General features: G+C 40.4%; 1 long non-coding RNA gene across 6 annotated transcripts in view; it reads right to left on the reverse strand.

Annotated features, from left to right (window-relative positions):
* The window catches only part of LOC125638508 (uncharacterized), a 318,696-nt gene that overhangs the window by 115,435 nt on the left and 186,467 nt on the right, over positions 1 to 16,794 (reverse strand). For 2 of the 6 annotated variants that reach the window (XR_012668986.1, XR_012668984.1), the window contains one exon: positions 2,776 to 2,922. The exons of the other annotated variants lie outside the window; for them this stretch is intronic. This is a non-coding gene — a long non-coding RNA (uncharacterized LOC125638508). The remainder of the gene's footprint in view (positions 1 to 2,775; positions 2,923 to 16,794) is intronic. 6 annotated transcript variants of the gene reach the window in all.

A 16,794-nucleotide genomic window follows, 5' to 3' on the forward strand; every position in this document is an offset into this window, starting at 1 on the left:
GTTTTGTCAAATCTGCAGTGAAAGTGTTTTTAAAATGAACATGTGCTGAGTCATCATCCAAGATTGCTATAACATGAAATATATGGCAGAATGTGGGTAAAATAGAGCCGGAAACATACAATTCTCCCCCAAGGAGTTCAGTCACAAATTTAAATAACACATGATTTTATTAATGAGCATCATCAGCATGGAAACATGTCTTCTGGAATGATGGCGGAGGCATGAAGGGGTATAAGAATGTTTAGCATGTCTGGCACATAAATACCTTGCAATGCCAGCTACAAAGTCCCATACGAACGCCTGTTCTCACTTTCTGGTAACATTGTAAATAAGGAGTGGGCAGCATTATCTCCTGTAAATGTAAACAAACTTGTTTGTCTTAGCAAATGGCTGAACGAAAAGTAAGGCTGAGTGGACTTGTAGGCTCTAAAGTTTTGCATTGGTTTTGTTTTTGAGTGCAGTTATGTAACAAAAAAAATCTACATTTGTAAATTGCACTTTCACAATAAATAGGTTGCACTACTATACTTGTATGAGGTGAATTGAAAAATACTGCTTCTTTTGTTTATTGTTTGTACAGTGCAAATATTCGTAATAAAAATAATAATATAAAGTGAACAGTGTACACTTTGAATTCTGTGTTGTAATTGAAATCAATATTTTTGAAAATGTAGAAAAACATCCAAAAATATTTAATAAATTTCTATTGGCATTCTATTGTTTAACAGAGCAATTAAAACTGTGATTAATCATGATTAATTTTTTTAATTGAAATTAATGTTTTGAGCTAATCGCATGAGTTAACTGTGATTAATTGACAGCCCTAATATATATATATATATATATATATATAATTTAAACATTGAAATAATGCACTTTACTGTATTTAGTTAACAAATAGAACTTATCTAGAATGTAGAAACACAAACAAATATTTAATAGGGTGGGGGGAATATTGTTTGTGTGCTAGTCTTTAGGAAATTAATGGTATTGGAACTAAATAATTGGAAATGGGAATTTGTGAACATTTTTATTAAGCTTATATTAATTTGCAAAATGGGAAAAGAAAAATAAGAAAATCTTGTTCCCAGAAGTTACTATTTACCATACACAGAATAAATTGCATTTTTAATAAAAAAAAGAAAATGCTTTTTCTCTTTATGAAAGAGACAGTTATAGTTCCATTAAATCAATCAATTAAATCAGCAGTAATACACATCCACATGAAACATTTTTAGTAATGAGTAGTTAATCCAGTAAAATTATACTTTTGTAGAATGATAAAATTGTATTATTTTCAATTTATACAAATAATAATAGATAAGGCAGGAAAATATACCTACTTATCAGAAATTTGTTTGATATGTCATTGTTACTTCACCTTTTAGAGTCTGTTTTACATAAACTTCCTTGATCTTTGTGGGGAGAGACACATGATGAGCATGTTATAACTATAGGGACTTAATCCTGCACGGTGCCAAGCATTTTCGAGAGAAATGCAGAGAGCCAGTTAACCAGCACTGAATACTTAGGGAGAGACTGCGAACTCTTTATTCACACTAATTAATGTTATATTTCACAGCATACACCCAAAGAAGTTAGATAAAAACATGCATACTCTAGATGGAATGTTGCCATGTAAGACTACTTTATTTCTTAGATTTCAGAATAACACACAAGAACTCCAAACAGAGAGAGAGACAAAGCAGGCTGCTCTCTGAAACACAGAGGCACAACTCACCCCATTTTACTCTAGACTGTCTGCTGACTTGACTGTTACTACATCCAAGTGACATACTTCCCTATAGAGGCCCCTAGTTTGCAAGCAGGGCCAAGAAAACCCCCTGAACATTTCAAGTGGCATCTTACAATTTCAATACACTTTTCAATACACCACAATGAACAGTTACTCACACATGTAGCTTTATTGAAACCAATACAACTAGTCATGGTTACAGTTTAGGAAAGCACTTCAGCACATGCTTAATTTGATGTCAATGGGACTTTCCTAAATCAAGGACTATGTGAGTAACTGCTCATCAGTATGAGCAAGTGGTTCATAATCTGGTCTTCACCATTTGTTGAGCACGTGTGTAAAGAAGCTTCCATGCACTATAAAGAGATGTGCACAGTACTCCTCAGTGAAAACAAACCTCTACATGCCAGCACTGAAATGAGGGAGAAAAATGGATATGACAGAGGGACACAGGCTAAGGCATAGGTACTTAAATGCAGCCCAGTGACCACTTTTAGGATTTTCAATTACCCCTATAGCCAGGCAGGAACAGAGGCTTTCTTTTATCATGCTTAAGAAAATGAAGAGCAGCCACTAAAAGAAATGCTTTCATAAGTTTCCATTCAAAACTCTCTGTTTATTTAAGGCAGCAGCTCAGTGTTCTCCTTTAGCCCCCATATGCACCCTTGTTCTAAGCAGTATTTGGGCAGAGTACTGTGCGTTTGCTGCCTGCCTCCCTTTCTTCCATCCTTTACTTGGCTACCTGTCATTGGTAAGTGAAGTGATTACTTTAGGTATATAGTTTTATTGTTCACAATTAACAATGCTGCATAGGATATTGTTTCCATTACAGCTCTTTATTGTATAGAAGACTAACATCTCATTAATTTCAGATTTCTTTGGATATGGCACAGACTACCAGATAAATGTATAAGAGAGGCAAGGAGGGTTTGATAAGCTTGGATAGTACTTCCTTCAATATGCATTCCTTTAAGTCCCTCACGTTGTTGAGTAAAGTTGTAATTTACCTATGCAATTACCTTTTGCTGTTTGCAGTGTTGTTGCAGCCATGTTGGGCCCAGGATATGAGACAGACAAGGAAGGTGAGATATCATTTATTGGACCAACTTCTCTTGGTGGAAGAGAAAGAGACAAGCTTTCGAGCTACACAGAGCTCTTCTTCAGGTCTGAGAAAGGTAATCAGAGTGTCACAACTAAATATAGGGTGGAACAGATTGTTAAGCATAGGAGTTAACACCATGTTGCAAGGGACCATTCAAAATGAAAAGAAAAGGAGTACTTGTGGAACCTTAGAGACTAACCAATTTATTTGAGGCTAAGCTTTCGTGAGCTACAGCTCACTTCATTGGATCTGAAAATGCTCACAAAAGCTTATGCTCAAATAAATTCGTTAGTCTCTAAGGTGGCACAAGTACTCCTTTTCTTTTTGCAAATACAGACTAACACGGCTGCTACTCTGAAACCATTCAAAATGAAGTGAGCCATTAACACTTCTGCAGTGCTAGGACAAAGTGGATTTTAGATTGTTATAAAGAGACGTAAAACCAGAGTCCCTACTGAGTCCATGATTTTTAAGCCATATCTACACGACCACTTATGTCGCTCAGGAATATGAAACCACTGCCCCCTAGCCCCAATCCCACGAAGGACAATAGTTTCGCCAGCATAAGAGTTAGCGTGCACAGCACTAGGTTGGTAGGAGAGCTTCTCCCTCTGACATAGCTACCGCAGCTCATCACAGGTGGTTTAATTATGTCTACAGGAAAGCTTTCTCCCATCAGCATAGAGTGGCTACACGGGAGATCTTACTGCAGTGCAGCTGCATCAGTAGAGCAGTGCTGCTGTAAGGTCTCTAGCGTAGACATAGCCTTTGTGTCTAGCTAGAAAAGTTATGAATATAAGCTCTCAGGCTTTGCCAGACTTATCTATTTCATCTTCACTCATTACAACTTTGCATTCAACAATAAACACTTTGTCCGAACCATAGTACCAGCCATGGGTACTAGGATGGCTCCCCAGTAAGCTAGTGTCTTCCTGCACCACCTTGAGGAAGAATTTCTGGAAAAATGCATCACAAAATCAGTGACATACCTGAGAAATATGGATGATATTTTCATCCTCTGGACAGATGACCTAAACTCCCTATAGTTTTCCACCCAGCATCAACAACCGTCATCAATCCATCCATCCAACTCTCTCTCAATCCCTTGTTATTTCAGTCAAAGGGCTTACAGCTTTAGCTGTAACCCCCAGTCATGCCAAATATTTTTCTTAAGTGGACTAGATTTTAACACTGAGCAAGATCCTTAGCCATGTTCTGGATGCTTTGTGACACTCTGATGGCACGAAGCAGCCTAGAGCCAGTTTAACTGTCACTTGAGGATTCCCTCTGTATTGTGTAATCCTCAGGTAGTCCAAAGCCTCATAGTGACTCCTGTTTCACTTTCTTTCTCAGATGCCAGCACAGGAAGCATGGCCAGGGCTGGGCATCCCAGTGATCCCAGGGCACCAGAACAACCTTTTGGGTGCCTGGGCATAAACTGGAGAATGCCCTAGCTTGTGTCATGGGTACAGATTGCCACAAACTGGAGGATCTGGTCCCATATCTCCAAAGGGTCAAAAGCATCACTGTATACCACTGATGTCTGCTTTTTGTTTTTTATTTGTTCCAGAAAATTTATAATAAAAAAAAGATATTTTAATCATTTTTAAAATAAGTTGATTCTTAATACATAAAATTAGAAATGAGAATTAACTTAAATTTAAAAAACAAATTTCAAAACTATATTTAATTATAGTGCAACAATTCTGTTGCTTTTGTTATATATATTTTTGAAGGTATACTTTTAAAATTAACTGGCAATAAAACCTTCTCATTAAGCCCTAAGAATCTTTCCCCCATTCCTTGTCTAACTGAGCCTAAGTTTATTCAAAGGGCTGATCTACACTGAGAAGTTACGTTGACCCAGTTTCATCATTCAGGGGCATGAAAAATCGACACCCTTGATTGACATGGTTAAGCCAAACCTCAACCCCGGTGTAGACAGCGCTAGGTCAATGGAAGAATTCTTCAGTTGACCTAGCTGCCATTTCTCAGGAAGGTGGATTACCTACAGTGATGGTAGAACCCCTCCTGATAGCGTAGTGAGTGTCTAAACTGAAGCACTACAGTAGGTATGTAGGTATGCTAAGTCACCTTTACCTAGGGAGGTGGTAGAATCTCCTTCCTTAGAGGTTTTTAAGGTCAGGCTTGACAAAGCCCTGGCTGGGATGATTTAACTGGGAATTGGTCCTGCTTTGAGCAGGGGGTTGGACTAGATGACCTTCTGGGGTCCCTTCCAACCCTTATATTCTATGATTCTATGATTCTATGTGGTATGTAAGTTAGTTGACCTTCAAGGCATTCTGAAAAGCCTGTTTCCTCAGGATTCTTTGGGGAGGCTTTGATTTTTCTCAGTGGGGTATAATTTTTAAATGCTGTCAGGATGGGGATTTTTGTGTCTGTTTGGGTTTGTTTTTTATGGGGAGGAGTGTTATATAACTGTTCCCACAAAGTTTTCATAGCAGCAAAAAGGGCCAGGTTCAGTTTTCCAGGGGTTCCTTAGACACAGGCTTGAGCTCCCATTCTGTGGGGATCATTGTGGATAAATAGCTGAACATGGAGCTCCTAATGTGATGCTGTGGCCAAAACAGCTAATACAATCCTGGAATGAATAAATGGGGGAATCTCTAGTTGGGGTAGAGAGATTATTTTACTTCTGTATTTGGCAATGGTATGATCACTGCTGGAATACTGTGTCCAGTTCTGGTGTCCACAATTCAAGAAGGATGTGGATAAGTTGGAGAAGGTCCAAACAGGAGCTACAAGAACGATTAGAAAGCATGCCTTATAGCGATAGACTCAAAGAACTCCATCTATTTAGCTTAATACAGAGAAGGTTAAGGCATGAGCTGATCACAGTCTGTAAGTATCTACATGGGGAACAAATATTTAATAATGGGCTCTCCAGTCTAGCAGAGAAAGGTATAACTTGATTCCATGTCTGGATGTAAAAGCTAGACAAATTCAGACTGGAAATAAGGCATGCATTTTTGACAATGTGGGTAATTAACCAATCATTGGAACCATTTACCAAGTATCATGGTGCATTCTCCATCACTTTTAATTTTTAAATTAAGATTGGATGTTTTTTTCTAAGAGATCTGCTGTAGGAATTATTTGGGGAAAGTTCTATGGCATGTGTTATACAAGAGGTTAGATCACAATGTGCTCTTCTGGCTTTGGAACTTATATAGGAGTCTGTGAAAAATGTAGGAATATATAGAAAATATATTCCTACGTTTTTCACAGATTCATATACAGACACACACACCATTCTGAGTTTAAAATAAATAGACCTTTACTGGGGGAGAGAAAAGAAGGACAACAAAATATATTTGGGAAAGCCAGCAATTAATATCTATGAGGAAAAACTTCTAGCCCATCCCCATGGTGCCCTAACAATAGTCCCAACCTCAGGTCTCCTTTTGCAGTTGTGAGTGGCTAAAGCATTCTAGCCACTTCCCTCTTCCTCTCTCATATCCAGGGTTGTAGAAGTCCAAGAATTCTGGCAGATCTCCAGCCCCTGAGCGAATTCTGCCTTGGTTGTTTCAGGGGCTCTGCCATCTGAAGCGATTTCAGCTTTGATTTCAGGGTAGGGAGGCCCCACACCAGAGTCCCTCAGGTAGGCTACAGCACTTTGCAGCTTCAGCCCAAACTACCACAGCACTGCCTCACCTTAGCTTTCCCTACTATCTTGAAGCATCCTGCTGCCTCAGGAGAGAAATCAGTAATATATAGATCAGATGCTTATCACCAGAAGGACACACCCAATAGAGATAACAACACTTATCTCTCATTCTCCCAAACCAACACCCAAAGAAACTGTTGGTAGAGAAGCCTTTCTTAGTGCATATTCACTTTGCAATGTTTGTTCAAAACCACTGGGATTACAGATCCCAAATCTTCCAAAACCAGTCAAACAAAAATGATGTCTAGCTATTTTACATGAGCCACCATTTTGTTACTATGGTATAACAGCTATACATGTGTACTATGATATTTTATGCTGCTGTGGAGTCACCCCTTCCCAGAGGAAAACTGGGGAAAGTGGATTTGAGATGGGAAAAAGTTACCCCAAATCATTGCAGTTAGGGGTTAGTCTTCCACCCCACCCCCCGCCCTTCCCACACACATGAACACACACACACACAGAAAGAGTAGGGGGTTCTTCCCCGATAACCCACAGAATTTGAGGATCCACCAAATGTCCTGTGACACCCCATTGTGGCCAGGTGCCCCTGCCTCACTCTACTCAGGGATTCTCCTGCCACTGGGTACACCTAGAGCTATTCTTAATGGGGGGAAAGGGGAACTGCAATGCAGAAAGGACACTCTGCACTATGCAGCCCATCCATATGGGAAAGAGGATATCATCTTGTAGGGAACTCTCCAAGGATCTTGGAGGAGCAATTCTCCCTATAGAGAGAAAACACTTTAAAAACTCATTGCATAGTGAAGCATGATTTTTGGCAGATGAAAAATATGTTAATTCAGCAAGGGGGAATTTAACAAAGAAGGAAAGTGATGGTGATGGAGTACAGAGATAGGGTGAAATCCTGGTCACGCTGAAGTCAATGGGAGTTTTGCCTTTGACTGCAGGATTCCACCCATAGTATCTTGGAACATCAACAACAAAATATTCTTCTAACAAACTTCTTATTTCAGTACTTTATTTTACATTTGTAAGAATTTTTTTTTCTGTTTCTGCAGTGATCTGAACAAATCAAAGTAGATATTTCAAAGGTTTCACAGATCTATCATTCACCCTCCATAATGGCAAAAGGATCCTGGACTCTCCTCTGGTTTCCAAATTACTTTATTGTGTAATTTGAGAGGACTCTGAGAAATAGTCTCTACAATCAGAGGCAGCTGGTAGAAACAGGTGTTGTGGAAAATTCTAATCCTACTTTGATTAATCCTGTGTTATTTTGGCTGTTTTGGTTTTTTTACAACCACCCTCCAGTTATGCATGACAGGTATCCAAATAATCAAATGTATAGACTCGGTAGTAACAATCTGAGCTATTGTCAAGAGAAACATCAGGAACGATTGAAGCATGCAAGCCAAAATAATTTGCTTTTCATGGAGATAGACTTTCATAATGTCCTCCTCAATTCATGTATTTGCTGGAAAATATAGATTTGTCTCTAAGTATATTGCATATATTTTTATTATGTTACTTCCCAGATACCTCATGTTATGCTGCAAGTTCTCAAAGCAGCTTTCAGACAAATTAAAAATGGAAAACAAAGTAAAGATTACCTTAATCAATTGTGAACATGTTGGAACAGATAAACAGGAGATTAAAAAGTAGTTTAAATCAATCCAAATAAGGCTGTTTCATTTCTTGGTTTGATCAGTGATACCATTGCTGTCAGATGTGGAGAGCTATTTAAAGGTGACCCCTGAATGTCTCAAATATGAAAGTATGCTAAATTTATTCATCTATGCCAAGATTTTCAAAAGTGACTAGTGATTCTGTGGGCCTCTAAAGGTATGTGCCCAACCTGAGACACCTTAATCATTGAGGGCCTGGTTTTCAGAAAGTGTTAAGCTACCTCCCTGGAAAAAAATCAGACCCTTTTCAAATACACATACCATAAACATAACACAAACCTGTCTCAATTTGTGAGGACCTTCCTTCTGTTGCATGAGTGAGGGGCAGTTTTGTCCCTTTGTGTTTACTCAGCTCTTTTTCTCAGTACTTGAGTATGATGGAGGTATACAAACCCCACACCAGAGAGCAAGGGGTTAAGGAACAGCTCTGGGCCAGAGGGCCCTACAGTCACATCTCTGAAGCCTACAGAAACTGGAAGTGGGGCTTGGAAAGGGAAGCAGAACAGCTTAGAGGCAGGCAGGCAGTAGAAAGGAGCAGACAGCTGCTCTGAGCTGGAAGTGATGCCCAGGATCTCATTGCCTGAGAGCTGACAACACAGACCTGCACAAACCTACAAAAGAGAGGCAGGTGACTGAGTGTGCAGGTCAGAGACTTGGTTGAATATTCTGTGATTTACTCTGTGAAGCTAAAGGAGACTGGAGTAGGAAGTGGACTGAGGGAGAGGGCAGCTGCTTAGCATCCCAAGGTGCAGAGTGTAACTGACCACCTTTGGACCCTGGACTGAAGCCTGGTGGAGAGTGTGGGCCCAGGTCACCCTACCCACTCCAAGAGGATGTTACAACAACAGAAGCCTTCACCAGAAGGACCCATCTGGTACAAACCTTGACTGTTCAGTGGTCCAGACCCCTCAAAACCCCCTACTAAAGGGAAGGACTGGAAACTCTTGGTGGGGCCCTGAAGGATAGGACTGGGTTTTCAATATGGAGATGACCTGCCATCTCCCCACCTGACCACAAGGTAGCACTGTTTGTGGTTATTCACCTTCTACAGTATTATACACTCTTAGGCCATGTCTACACTACCGGTTAAGCAGCACCACTGTGATCGATGCAGCAGTATCAATTCAGCAGGTCTGGTGAAGACACTAAGTCAATGGGACAGTGCTCTCCCATCGACGTCTGTATTCCACCTCTCCGAGGGGCATCTCCTGTTGACATAGAGCAGTGTAAGTAGACCTAAGTTACATCAACTTCAGTTATGTACCTTACGTAACTGGGCTAGCGTAACTTAGATTGACTTACAGCATTAGTGTAGACCACTCCTTAGACAACTTTGTTCTATGTTGAAATATAATGAATAATTACCAGGTTTAAATACCTGAATCCTTCCTATTAGCTTAGATTTGGAAAAAAAATGATTCTTTATTAGAAAATGAAAGTAAATTAGAAATCTTTAAGTCTTGTATAGTCCCTATTTTTATGAAATGAGAGATCACTCAATACTATATGCAGGACTCTGCTGTTAAAATCACACTATTAAAAATTACAAGCTGCATTTTCAGATGCACTGCACTTTACCAACCATTGGCACGAGGGGTGCAAATAGCCGTAGGGTGACCAGATATTCTGATGTTACAGGGACAGTCCTGATATTCTTACCTTCCTCTGGTTGGGCTTCCTCCTGCCCATCCTGTCTGAAAACTCACTCTCTCCTCCTTCCCCGAGGAGAGGGGGGTTTTCAGACAGGATCGGCAGCTGGGTCCCCCCCTAGCCTTCACTGCCAAATTCTGAGTCTGTGTTCCCCAGCTGCAAGCCAGCCAGCAAAGTGCAATTCTATGTGCTTTTAATTGTTGCAATCTCCTCAAGGTAAGCAGGGAGCCCTGTGTTGGTGTAGTGGGACCTGGCCCATTTAGTTTTGGCTTAAAACACTCCTGTCAGATAGGTACGATTACCATTGTAGAGACTGGGAAACTGGGGCTCATAGAGGTTAAGAGCCTGATTTTTCAAAGATTCTGGGCACCCACAATTCTAGCTGAGATCATGGGACCTTCAAATTGGTCAGCACCTTTGAAAAATCAGATCCTAAGTAACATGGCAAATCTCATTGTCCAAACCATCCATTTATTCCCATGGAGTATGCAAGAAAAGTGAAATCCCTACACTTGTGTCGGACAGGGGTGCATTTACATGTTAAATGTGGGGGAAACGTTCCTAACAGTGTAGGTCATTTGCAGGAGCTATGCTCCCATGCAATCAATATTTGACCTGTAATTGTGAGATTTGATAGAGATAACACTTCCTTGACTGGTTTCAGAGTAGCAGCTGTGTTAGTCTGTATCCGCAAAAAGAAAAGGAGGACTTGTGGCACTTTAGAGACTAACAAATTTATTTGAGCATAAGCTTTCGTGAGCTACAGCTCACTTCATTGGATGCATTCAGTGGAAAAAACAGTGGGGAGATAATTACGCTTATTTATTTACTTTAGTGGTTAACTGCTTCTTCTTTCTTTTTTGGCCCCATGAACAGCAGTTAGTCAGATGGTCATCTGTTGTAAGCTCGAGCAAAATAAACAAAAGGACTTTCATGCACCATCAAATGGGGAAGTTTCTCCTCTTTGAAGGCTAATGCTAGTCCCAGCATTGACTGCAGAGATGAGGAAGAGAGAGGTGAATTGGAGCCCACTGTCTCTAATCACTTGTTGACATCAAGGGAAAGAATCCCATTGTCTTCAGTGACATTGGATCAAGCCCTTAAAGTGGAGAATGAGGGATTAATATCTGAAGGCAGAGGGAAAATAGAACTGGTATAAAGAGATTATTTGTGGGAAGTTGGTCCCCATAAATGGTTCTGACCCCAAATTTTCCAAAGGGGAGCTGCTCCAATTTCTGGAGGGTATGCTTCCCTCCTGCTAGAAGCTGGGGTTGCCCCTTGACAGAGACTTCTTCATACTCTTGCATTCATATATAGGAAAGGCTAATCAGTCAGTCAAGAATTTGGGTTGAATTTAACTTTTTCAAGATTGGAAGTTCATCCCTGCTTGTATTCTGTAAATGTTCCAGCTATGAATTGTCTTGGAAAAACTGTGTAACTCTGGACACATTGGCACACCTAGTGTAAATGAAAGGTTTCCACAAGTACTAGGTAGCAAATGGGGAAATGGAAAAGATACATTTCCTGCAGGAGATCCATACCATTCTGGCTGTGGAATCTAGTCTCCTGCAGTTCTCTCTTTATTTCTTCCTCACAGTTTTGTTTCCAGGTCCCTTCTCAATTGCCTTATAAAATCTGGGAACTCCTTCTGGACTTCCTACTGGTACTGGCCATTTAAAAGTTACAGGAATCAAGAACTGGCAACCGTTGCAAGTATGACTAAGATCCCTTAACCAAGTAGCTTTCCACCTGGTGTTGTTCACTGGCTCCTTGTTTTTTCATAGAATAGTGAGCAATAAATGAAGGTATCTGCTTGGTGTCTTCCGACAACACATGCTTATGTTTCTCAGTTTAAATACTACCCTTAGGGTTAATCATGAGTTAATCAGGGGGAGACATTAGCATAAATATAAGAAAAGTGATGAATGAGTGCAAACAAACTGTGGTCATGTGTTGCACTGAATCCTTAGCTCAACTCTGCACAAATACACGAATGAAGAAGCTGGTTGTGTAAGCTGGCCTGGTCCTTTACCAGATATACAAGGGGAAAAGCGAGTGGACCATATTTGCTGTACTCTCATTCAGAAGTAGCAGATGTTCGGAGTGCTAACTGTCATTTCCTCTGTCCTCATCACACCAATTACAGGGTATGGGGATCATTACTCTTGGGGAAAGTGGAGACAGTATGTGATTTATTCGATGTCAAACCTGGAATAGTTTTTCTTTGGTAATTCCTGTCAAGTAGACCTTTGCTATTATAGGATACAACTACACCCTAAACATAATTACATACCTACACTTCAGACAACCCTTTATTTTTCTAACCATACCTCCTAAAGTCATTCTGGGATAGGAGGAGCACAGCATCTATTACTACTGCTTTGCTTTTTCCTCTCAGGATCATATCTTGCTGTTGACACATTTTCCAATACAAGGCAGTCTGCACCACACCTCTGGATTTCATTCACTGCACAAGAGGGATCTCTCACCCCAGGAACAAAACAGTTATCTTTAGTGAACTCAGTTGCTAATGACAGATTTCAGAGTAGCAGCCGTGTTAGTCTGTATCTGTACTCCTTTTCTTTTTTCAGTTGCTAATGAATTTCTTTTTGCCCTTCCCCTTACTGAGGGGAGAGTGTGTTGTGGTTCCTTCATTGTCACAGACAAGTCTGAATGGGAAATAAGATTATCATTTTTTCCCTTTATATTTAAGGAGTTTGTTTCCCTTTTCTATGTAGAGGCCACAAAGGAGCTTTTCCTCAAGGGATACAGGCACTATCATACCTTATAAATCATAAGGGGACAAAGTGGTTTCTAGGAGAGGAACAGCCCAAAAGTCATCTTCCAAAGGACTGAAGTAAGAATCTGGAGCTATTTTAAATTACAAGAAATGGGTTAGTGACCAAGGAGGCTGGCTTCGGTTAGGCCACTACTACAAGATAATAGTCTCCCTTTGGGCATCAGTGGTAAAACTGGACTAAAGATCACCACATTTTCACTTAAGCAATAATTATGCAGGATAGTTCTAAGTTATAAGGATCATTAAGGACAACCAAAATGTATATGTTTTGTGTGTGACTGGTGTCCATTAATGAGCCCAATGTCAGTGCAAACACACACATGACTTTGACTATCCCTCAATATATTTGAAAATTCTATTGTTTACCATGTAGATTATGAAACATTTTTTCACTCTCATGTTAAATTGGTTGCCCTCCAAAAAACACGAAGGTTCAGCTAAAGATATATTATGGTTGGGGATAAGAGTTGGGAAACCAAGTCACAAGTCCACCCAATTTAGGCTTTCACCTTTTTATACAAGTTCAGACAGACTTATTGTTACATAGCATCTGGACATACCTTTATGCCAGACAAATAATAACAGACAAGACAGAACTGGTACATGTGCCCAAGTTACCACATTTGGGGAACTGGGATGCTCTTCTACCTTCCAAGAAGTCATCACCTTCTCTGATCCCTTGGTCTGTTTCTTCAGTCCCGTTCTTCAGTTTCTGATCCAGTGTTTCTCAAATTTGGGCCCATGTTCACTTAGGTCTTTTATATATTTCTATATCACAGATTACTTAATCTTTATCCAATTGGTTTTTAGCACATCAGCCCTTTGGATTTCATTACACTTTCATGAGCTTCAATTACCCAACTTCTGTATTTTTTCTGCTGGTTTTGCAGTTGCTGGATCTTGTTGTTTTGTATCACCCTGCCAAGGGTTTTCCCAAAAAAGGGTGGTGTAGTGAGGCAGTGTGGTGCCCCACCACCCCGTCGAGGGACGAACCCTCCCAGCCACCAAAGCGGGCGGAGCCAATGGATCCTGCGCCCGCCCCCCAGAGGCCAAGGCGCAGGACAGGAAGTAGAAAAGCCCAACCCTCAAGCTCAGTTGGGCAACAGCAGCCAAAGAGGCCAGACGCCCGTGGCCTGGCTCCAATTTGGGAGACCCCGGCAAGCCATGGCTGACCCAAGGACTGGCCGGACCGGCCGAGGCCTGACGCTGATCGACGCCCCGAGGAGTGGCCAAGCCTATCCCTCGCCAGCTACCCAGAGGAGCGGCCAAGCCTACCCCTCACCAACTACCCAGAGGAGCCCATGGTGCTGGAACCCTCCGAGGACAATACCCTGACCCAGGTACCCTACGAGGGGGAGTCCAGAAGTAGCCCGGGGGCAACCGACCCCAGTCTGGCTGCAGCACTGCCAGAGCCAATGTCAGTGTGTTGCGGCCAGGATCCCCACTGACACAGCAGTGGGGTCCTCGACTGCTGCTAGGGCCCCGGGTTGGGATGCAGTGGAGTGGGTGGGCCTGTGTCCTCACTGCCACCCACCTCATGGGTGGCAGTCTCCCCCTACCCTTGGTTGCTAAAGCCAGGGCCTGGGCTTATGTTGAACTATTTGCTCAGCCCCTGCCTAAGGGCCTGAGCACCTGACTGTTTCTTTGCTGCCCTGCCCTGACCCAGGGCCTGGGCTTATACCGAACTGCGTGCAGGACCCCGCCTGAGGGTCTGGGCCATAGACTGGGTATTCCTCCACCCAGCTGAGAGTGTAGTGAAGCTGTGTGGTGCCCCCCACGCCGCCGAGGGACGAGCCCCGGCTGAGTTCCCTGACAGGTGGGTTTTTTACTTATCACTTCATATTTGTGTATCTCTTACTTTCATCTTCCAACACATGTTACCTTTGTTCTGTCAGCAAAAACGTTTTAAGCAGATTAGTAATTTTATGTAAAAGAAGAATTGGCAAAACCACATTTATGCCAGCAAGGACTTGGCCTAAGTGCTACCTCATCTGTATTCATTCACTATACATAATTACAAATCATTAAAAATATAGCTATCAAAGCTCTTAATTTTACCATTAACAGTTCTTCATTTTATATTTCAATGTTATAAATCACTATGTTATTCTGTGCTATCCTTAATCTATTAGAAAGGGGAGAAGGGGTTTTGGAAAACATTATGATTCTTCAGTGTCAACATTTCTTATCTTTTTATAAACATGGGATTTTCATTCAAAATTCAGGGTTTTTTGTGAATCATTACAATGAAACTTCATTAGAAATTTTTCTATGAATTCATTTTGAGGGGTATCTCAATTTTAGGGCATTAATTAATTTATATACTTTTAATGGTACCCCAATGTCTACTGACAACATTAGGTCGAAGCACAAAGTTCTTAAATGGATTTTAAATGTATCCTCCAACTAACACTTATTACTGCTCAGACTAAATTCCACTGATACTTCTGTGTACTTTGCTAAACAAAAATGGACTATATGGGGAATCTCTGCATAGAAGTCATAAGTTTGGTACAAAACTCCTAATGTAATATGGATTTCTAAAATGCAGCATTCAGCAAAATAATCTTTTCCATACCAGGCTTACATTTAAGATCTGTACCTTCATCAGGTATTTGCACCTTCATTATGTCTTTATTTCAGAACTATAATAGCTGAGAACTTCTGGAATCAAGTCTACCTATCTTCCCACATTAGTTAAAAGATGCAAGAATTGAAACTGAAACAGAAAAGATTTCTCAGAACATTCTCCATGTATCACTTACATTTATCTCTAGTTTGTTTCATAAAAAGAAAAAAAAAGAGTAAAACTGCTTCCTTAGTTTTACCTTCAACAAACTAATAGTCTGTCAATAAGGCAGTAAATAGTCTCAGAAAGAATAAGATACAACAAGAAAGAGGAACAAAAACAAAACACTTTCTGCATCTCCTATTTTCAGATGAACAGCAAACTTCTCAGCAACTTTATCAGCAATAATTCCATAACTTATTTGTGTTAGATACATGTTTGTGAAGTATTATAAAGAACAATTACCCTGAGAGTTAGCCTTCCCTGAAACAATATGTACTTTTGGATTTGTTTAATAAGTCTTTTATGGAATTTTCCATCAATTTAATAACTAATATTTCTTCAAGACCAAGATACAGAGACCTTGCAAGCTCTGATAAAATATTTATGCATGTTAAATTTATAAACACCATTTTAATGACAGCTGCAATAAAAAATATGCTAACTACTTTTTCAAACAACTACCAGAGTCCTATATTGATGGAGGTAGACAGAATCTGCTAGTAATTCTGGTGTAGCCAAGAGATATTATACGTTTAGCTATTGCACATTATGTGTTTTAATTTGCCCTGTTATGAGGCATAAACCTTTTTCCCATCACTCTTCTATAACCTATCCATAAAGTGTTTGGTGAGCAACTTGGTTGTGCATGGAATATAACAGTAGAATAAGGAGTAACCTGGAGTCCCGTAGAATACAGGCCTTTTCTTCCTCTTTTAGTGGAGATCTGGAATTACAAGGTGTGAAGTCAACTAGGAAACCATGAGAAATTACCATCACCAGAGAGTTGTCTGGTTAGTTTAATTTATACAGTATGTGCATATATATTTAATGCCCATTTCTGTGTGAATTCTTTTTTTATCATTGGTCATCCCCTGTGTGTAAGTAAATAATACTAGCACCAACCTAGTTTTTAATAGGTTTTATCGCTCTCATTTTGCATCATCATTTATCAACAATGGCCAGAAGATCATTTTTCCTTTAGTGATTAACTAGGTAGTTTTGCTTTGTCTTTTTATGCAGACCTGACCACAGTTATTCATCTCCTCCCAGTTTCATTACTGCAAGGCACTCTAATTGAGTCTTCCCTTCAAACTGGCACACACTTCAGCCACTGAAAATGCATAAGCCCACTGCAAATCACATTACACCTGTATTCAGTTTCTGTCCTTGACTTCCTGTCTGTTTTCCAAATGCACTGCAAGTATTTGATTTTGATATATAAAGATCTGGCTACATAGCATACTGCCACTCTCCTACTGCATTAACCTGACACATTAAGTCAGTTGAAGACCTCTGGTTGACAGTCGTTAGATCTGAACACTAAGAGGACTCAACTATTTTGAGAGATCACTTCTCTT

This window comes from Caretta caretta, chromosome 6 (genome assembly GCF_965140235.1).
Source record: "Caretta caretta isolate rCarCar2 chromosome 6, rCarCar1.hap1, whole genome shotgun sequence".
NCBI lineage: Eukaryota > Metazoa > Chordata > Testudines > Cheloniidae > Caretta > Caretta caretta.